At 36.2% G+C, this 7,290-nt stretch overlaps 1 protein-coding gene across 1 annotated transcript in view; it reads left to right on the top strand.

Annotated features, from left to right (window-relative positions):
- Positions 1-896: 896 nt before the first annotated feature.
- Positions 897-7,290, top strand: part of LOC124427100 (transcription factor Sox-19b-like) — a 58,557-nt gene continuing 52,163 nt past the window's right edge. The window contains exon 1 of the mRNA XM_046969590.1: positions 897-1,251. The gene's annotated coding sequence lies outside the window, so the exon portion shown is untranslated. The remainder of the gene's footprint in view (positions 1,252-7,290) is intronic.

Below are 7,290 nucleotides of genomic sequence, written 5' to 3'. Positions count from 1 at the left end.
TGATATAAATTATCGAAAAAAACGAATAAATTATTTTGTCATTCTTTATCATGATTTATAATTAATAATTTAAATTTTATATGTAAGATGAAAGTCCGCTTATTTTTCTTTTTTTTTCTTCTTCTTCTTCTTCTTCTTTTTTTTTTTTTTTGCTTTTTTCATACTGCGTTGAAAATATATCCAATCGTTTAATATGTTTCGTAACATTTTAATTCTTGGAACTTCGGACATTATTATTTATAAACATAACTCTCGTTTATAAGAGTTTAAGATCATTTTCTAATATCCGATAATATCAAATTGAAAATTTATATCTCAGTTATGTATATTTCAGATGATACGAGTGAGAAGATTTTTAAAAAGTTAAATTAAAAATATAAAAATATAAAGAATCGAAGAGAAACGTATAAAATGTCATACGGCTATAATATTACGTATTTATCTTATAATTTATTATTTCGTAATGTTGTGCGAGCGTAAAGTATAAAAAAAAAAAAAATAATAATATAAGAATGATATAAGTTCGGTCGATATAAGATTGTAAACACTTTTATTATGAAATGTCACCTCGAAACGTAATAACGTAAACGACCGAAGAAAAACATTTACGTTATATTCTCTCCGTAACATATATATCTCTACAAGGATAATGATTTGTCTTTCAGTTGTCTTGATACTTTCCGAGAGTGATATTCGAAATCAACGTGTGAATAATCATAAAATATTATCGTTATGCCCAAAAGCAAAGAGAAATATTCATATTAATTTCTTAAAGAGATTTCTTACTCGTTTATAAAATTCATTTAGAAAAATTGTTTATCTACAATTTCGCATACTTATATATATATATATATATATATATATATATATATAATATCGTGTAATAATGTACGATAATCACTTTTATCGATAATGTTATTCCACCTATGTTGGAACCTCGACTTATTATTATTCTTTCGAGAAGTGTAACGTGAATTAACGAGGCCGTGTAAAGGGAACGAAGAGAAAAGTAAAACGTGATGAGGACAATGACGTTCTAGGACGACGATGAAAAATGACCGACAACGCGTTTTCTTCTGGCAAAAGAGTAGAACAAGGAAGATAAGGAGGTGAAGGAGAAGGAAGAGAAGGAGGAGGAGGAGAAGAAGTGGAAGAAGGAAAAATTCTACGGCAACACCGGACATGATTTTCCGGACATTAACGATGCAGAGTTCCGGATCATCGAACGGTTGTTCGAACAGCAACCCCCACGTAAGAGAGAACTACCAACAAAGGGCTAGAGCACTGTTTCCAATTTAGACAAACTCGTTCGAATAATAGTGAATTCATCGAGTCATTTCCGGACTCTACATGTTCTCCCTCCCTTTCTCTCTCTCTCTCTCTCTCTCACTCTCTCTCTCTCTCTCTCTCTCTCTTTCACTTTGTCTATCTGTCTATCTCTTTCTTTCTTCCTCTATATGTTAGAAAATCGTTTGGCCTTAGCATTACGTCGAAAACTGCCATTTCATCGGCCGAATCGACAACCTATCGCAAAATGACATCTTGAGTTAATTAATGAACGGCGTTGTTCGTACGAAGCCTTAGAAAAGTTAAAGTATTAATCGTTGAAAACGCAAGTTACAAAGTTATATTCCCGTGCTCTTTCAGACGAGCGTCATTTACCATCCTACTTTTTTTTTCCTTCTTTCCTTCTTTCTTTCTTCCTTTCTTCCTTTCTTTCATTCTTTCTTTTTTTCCTTTTTCTTTTTCTTCCTCCATTATCCAAAGATAATGTCAGAAATACCGACTGTCTCTCATTTCGGAATTTACAGTACCTTTATGACGGCCCTTTAGAAATTTTACGAGCGTTTATCTGTGTTACGTCGTATCCAAACGAATGTGTGAAAACGTCGCTACGAGATAATAACGAACGTAAAAAAGTCCAGCGCAAAAGAAGAAGAAGAAAAAAAGAAAAAGAGAGAGAGAGAGAGAGAGAGAGAGAGAGAGAGAGAGAGAAAGAAACGAAGAAAAATCTCACATTGGGATCTTTCTTACGGTAGGGAGGATCTTTCGATCGTTACGTAAAATATTCGGACGGGAAGAAAAAAAAACAAAAAAAAAAAAGAAAAAATAAAAAGAAAAGGATAAAAAAATAAAAATAAATAAATAAATAAGAAAATAAAAGAAGAAATAAAATAAAAAGATAAAGAAGAGATTCGCATCAAATCTCTTGATTTTAACAGGTGTCCGTCGTACCAATCGTTAGACCGTGGTATCTCATTCTTATTAGAGTCTTAGCGATCGTAAATCGTTGAATTCGGCTGCGGTCAAGCTGCACGGCTAATTTTATCCACAGTTTACAAGCACTTCCATCGCTATAAATGACTGTTACGACTGTCATCTCATTTTCAATAACGGGTCGCAGTTAAAACGCAACGACGTAGGGTCGGACTTTTGTTCATCGCCCGGTATATTTCCGAACGAGTAATTTTTCTCTATAGGCAGCACGAGGTGGATCTTAATCCTCGCGAACGAGAAATAAGGAAGAGAGAGAGAGAGAGAGAGAGAGAGAGAGAGAGAGAGAGAGAGAGAGAAAGAAAGAAAGAAAGGATAGATAGATAGATAGAAAGAAAGAAATAAAGGACGTAAAGAAACCGGACGCGGTCACGTCGGTTTTTCGACGTGTTTCGGACAACACGCGTACGGTTTGGCGCGTTCCCAAAGCACCGCGTCGGTTCGTTCTTCTTTTCCACTTCGTCCTTTTCACCCCTTCGCGATTTCACCCCGATTCTAATGCAAATCGGGGTCAGTTATGGCGATACCCCCATTGCCAAGCCGTATACCCATTGAAATAACATTAATCTAGTGTGGCACTGAGCACGCCACACGGCTGCCACGTTCGATTATTCCTTACACTCTTCTTCAGGACCTACAAGAAAGTCCTACGTTCGATGAATAGAAAAGTCTTCCTACCTACTCTCATTCCATCTTTCTCCTTTCTTTTTCTTCATCTTCGTCGACTTCAACGTCGCGAACGTCGTTGCTTCGTCGTATCTTTTGAAAAAAAGTCTCTCTCTTTTTTGTTAAAGGAGAGAGAGAGAGAGAGAGAGAGAGAGAGAGAGAGAAAAGGAGAGTTACTCTCAAAAGAAAATTACGAAGAATCTAGGAAGGCTAATTGTCTTTATGTTAAAGAAAATCAAGTGAAAATGTCATAGACGTGTTGTAGATCCTGCCGTCGGGCAAACGCGTGACGATATGCGGTGAAACAGCTAAGTGGAATTTATTGCACTCTCAACGGTCCGCAACACTTTTGTTGAACACGTTATATGTGGACCCGCGAGCGTATATAGCAGGTTTGCATATCCCTCTCTTTCTTTCTTTCGTAACATCGATGCATCTGCGTGTCAGTGGGTTTTGTACGTGTTTGTATTTGGTCAGAGAGAGAGAGAGAGAGAGAGAACGTTCGCTCTCGCTCGATGATTTACGTGCTTTCCGTTAGAATTCGTGGCGGACCATAAAACCGAATTAATCGTTCCGAAAAGGTCCCTTTTCTAGCGAAGCACAGCTACTATTACGAATAAAAAATAAAAATTAAAAAACAAAAAACAACAAAAATATATATATATATATATATATAAAAAAAAGAAAATAAAAAATAAGGAAGGTTCATTCTCTTTCTTGTATTTTTATTCTGATCTTTCTTCGTTCGTTCGTTCGTTCGTTCGTTCGTTCTTTCTCTCTTTCTCTCTCTCCCTCTCTCCTTCTTTATTTCTTTCTTTATTTCTTACATTTTTTTATTTTTCTCTCCTTCTTTCTCTCTCCGGTCAAAAAGCATCGCTAAAATTTATGCCCGACTCGTTCGTCCACCTAGCACCTTTATAATTTTCTCAAAGCGCAACCTCATTTTCAGCTTATTCGTGGGTCGCACAAAGAGACGCTTAGGAATGCCACGTTTCCTGCATAAAAGAATATATTACGTCTCGGAGAAGGTTCGAAGCGCAACAACGTGTGCGATTTAAAAAGTGGACTGGCAACGAACGACAGAGCAACGAATTATTTTCTACTTTCTCGGAAGCGATTATTTAAATGGATGTGAACCGTTTAGAAAGCTTCGTTTAAAAACTATTAAAAAAAAAAAAAAAAAAAAAAAAAGAAAAAAAAAGAAAGAAAAAAAAGAAAAAGAGAAAAAAAAGAAAAAAAAAAAAGGGGGGAAAAGAGAATATAGAATATTGCGATCGTTGAGAGTCCTCGACGAAAGATAAATTCTAAGAGGTGTACCTAACATTTTAAAGGGATCGAGGGAGAAGTAAAATATTTTTTTCTCCTCTCTCTCTCTCTCTCTCTCTCTCTCTCTCTCTCTCTCTCTGAATAATACAAAAATGTGTTCGTTCTTTCTTCTGTTTTTTTTCTTTTTTTTTTTTCATTCGAAGGGGTTAGTCGCCGTTAGTTTCACCATGTTTCGAAAGGGTGAGATTATTTTCTTTTCTTTTCTTTTCTTTTCTTTTTTTCCTTTTTTTTTTCTTCCTCGAGAAAGCACGTAACTTCACGAAACTCACCTGCCTTGATCTTGAAGTGACCGTTGCGAAATTGAACAATTCGGTAAATCCAATTCGAGAAGGGGTTCAAGTTAAGGTGAAAGAATTTTTCACAGGGGTCCAAAAGCCAATAAACTACCCTTTTATCTCGAAAAGAAAAAAGTCATGAGAAATATTTCATAAAAAAAAAAAAAAGAAAAAGAAAAAAGAAAAAAGAAAAAAGAAGAAAAAAAGAAGAAGAAGAAGAAGAAGAAGAAAGAAAAAAAAACGTACGTAAGCGTTTCCGCGTGAGAAAAAATTAAAGATCATCGTATAACCGTATAGTCAAGAAGAGTGAGGTATAAGTCGTCGCGAAATGAAACTCGAAACTGATTGGTCGAATTGTATACTCGTTTTAAAACGTTACGAGCCGGTTATTAATTGTCGAATCATTTTTCTTCGATATCGGATAAGGAATCGGAAGAATGTAGATCGAAGTTTAAAAAATCGGGAAATCGGGTTTAATATACGTAAATATAAATAAGAGTATAAATATATTCTCTCTCTCTCTCTCTCTCTCTCTCTCTCTCTCTCTCTCTCTATCTATCTATCTATCTCTTCTCTTTGGAGTTTGTTGAGAAAGGCCGATTCGTAATGCGCGATACGTTTCACGCTCCTTTGCATAATACGAATCTTATAGGGGGCATAACGTACGCGGCGCCATATACGCGCCGGTGTATTATACGTGCCTGCGGCGTGTATATAACGTGTAAGAAACGTCGCGGCCTGAAATATCACGCCTCGACTATTTTCAATGGGATCTTGGCTCATAGTTTACGATCTTACGCCGGTAAGGACTCTTTTTCTTTCAGGATACCCGATAGTGGAACGTTCCCTTTTGTAATATGGCCCTTTCCTAGCATCACCAAACTATTTCACTTTCGACTCTTCAAGGTATTAAAGGGTTTTACGAGCTTCGAAAAGGGTGAGCGATAGAGCTAGAGCGAAAAGTCGAAAAGCACTTTCTCTTCGTGGGTAATTACTTATCTATGATCGTGAATTCTTAATCGAATTGAACCTTCAAAGATATTTCTTATGAACGATTACGACGATAATAAAATATAAATCTGTTCGATATCGTTTCATTGGATATATTTAATTAGAAATAAAAATAAAAATAAAAATAAAAATAAAAATAAAAATGAAAATAAAAATAAAAATATAAAAAAAAAAAAAAAGAATATATGTAGAAGATAATTGTCGTCATTCTATCGTAATAAAAATTAAAACGCTCCTATCCAAGAGCCCGATGATGGTCGTTCCGCCATTGTGATGGCCTCGTTCGTGCAATTTGCCATATACCGATGAAGGGTGAAAAAATAAGTTATCTCGTATAAGAGCTCTTCTCTCGCAAGCCGACGACGACAATAATGGATCGGTACTTTCCCGTTTCGGCATTATATGGAAGAGAGGCGCACCACTCGAACGTGGTCCATTGATAAGAACTACAATCGGGGATTCCATTAGAAGGTATCGGCTATGTAGAAAGAGGGAGAGAGAGAAAGAGAGAGAGAGAGAGAGATGGAAAAAAGGGAGAGGGTTGCTATTGGCGAATTCGGACACGGGCTATCCATTACGAATCTACCGGTGGAATTCTGTCCTATCAATCTTTGCGCGAGAGCCGTGTTCATTCGTTCCTCTTCCTCCTTCTCATTCGATCAAATATTCGTCGGACGTTCGTTCGATGTGTCCGAAGGCACGAATCAAGCGTTAATGCATACCTACCTACCTACCTACCTACCATCGACGGCCAAGTGCCAAGGGAGAAATTAATAGTCATCCCTGCTCACCTTCTTTCTCACGTATACGCTTTCACGTTCCTCTAGCAATGTCCAGTCCACGCTGACGAGTGGAAAAATAACGTTTCGAGTTCAGCGAACGAAGGGAGTGTTGGATGGACGAAATAATAAAAAAGAAAAAAAAAAAAAAAAAAGAAGAAAAAAACGAAAAAAAACATAAAAAAAGAAAGGAAAAAAAAAGTAGAAAAACGAGAGGAAGAAAAAACGGTCTCCTCGCGAGAGCGTGCGGTGATAATACGTAAAAGGATTGGATGTGTGGTATTTAATCTGTTAATTCGTTTTTAAACAAAATGAATTATAATTTGTTTATAATAACTTATTTAAAAGTTGTAATTCGAACGATTTTAGGAGTTTGAAAGAAAAACTTTAGAGATTAGACATGGTACTTCTCAAGGTAATAGAGAAAAGGAAAACTTCATCTGTTACTGAAAAGCTTTCACATCGATTCGACACGGACATCGTTAACGAGCCGGACCACTGCTGGACCAAGGAAATCGTCAGAGTCATCCCTCAGTTTTCTTTTTCTCTTTATTTTTCTTCTTTTCTTTTTACTATCTCTTCTTTCTCTTTTCTTTTTTCTCCTCCATTTTTCTTTCTTTTTAATGGAAAAGTTGCTGCAACGTTAAGCGTAGTAACCGAAGGACGATAGGGACGTTTCGTTAAGAGATAAAAGAAATAAAAATGAAAGAAAAGAAAAGAAAAGAAAAGAGAAAGGAAAAGAAAAGAACAAAGAAAGAAGAAGAGAAATGAGGAAATAAAAAGGAAGAAAAAGATGAAGAGGAAGAAGAGGAAGAAGAGGAAGAAGAGGAAGAAGAGGAAGAAGAAGAAGAAGAAGAAATAAGAGAAATAAAAGTTACCCGACCACTAACACATCTAACGAATAAGCATTTAGCTGCCACGATCGTCGGAAAATATTACGATGCTCGCTCGGCAAACTG

Source organism: Vespa crabro, chromosome 9 (assembly GCF_910589235.1).
Source record: "Vespa crabro chromosome 9, iyVesCrab1.2, whole genome shotgun sequence".
NCBI lineage: Eukaryota > Metazoa > Arthropoda > Insecta > Hymenoptera > Vespidae > Vespa > Vespa crabro.
Note: the sequence above shows the minus strand (reverse complement) of the source record. Positions and strands in the feature narration are given on the sequence as shown.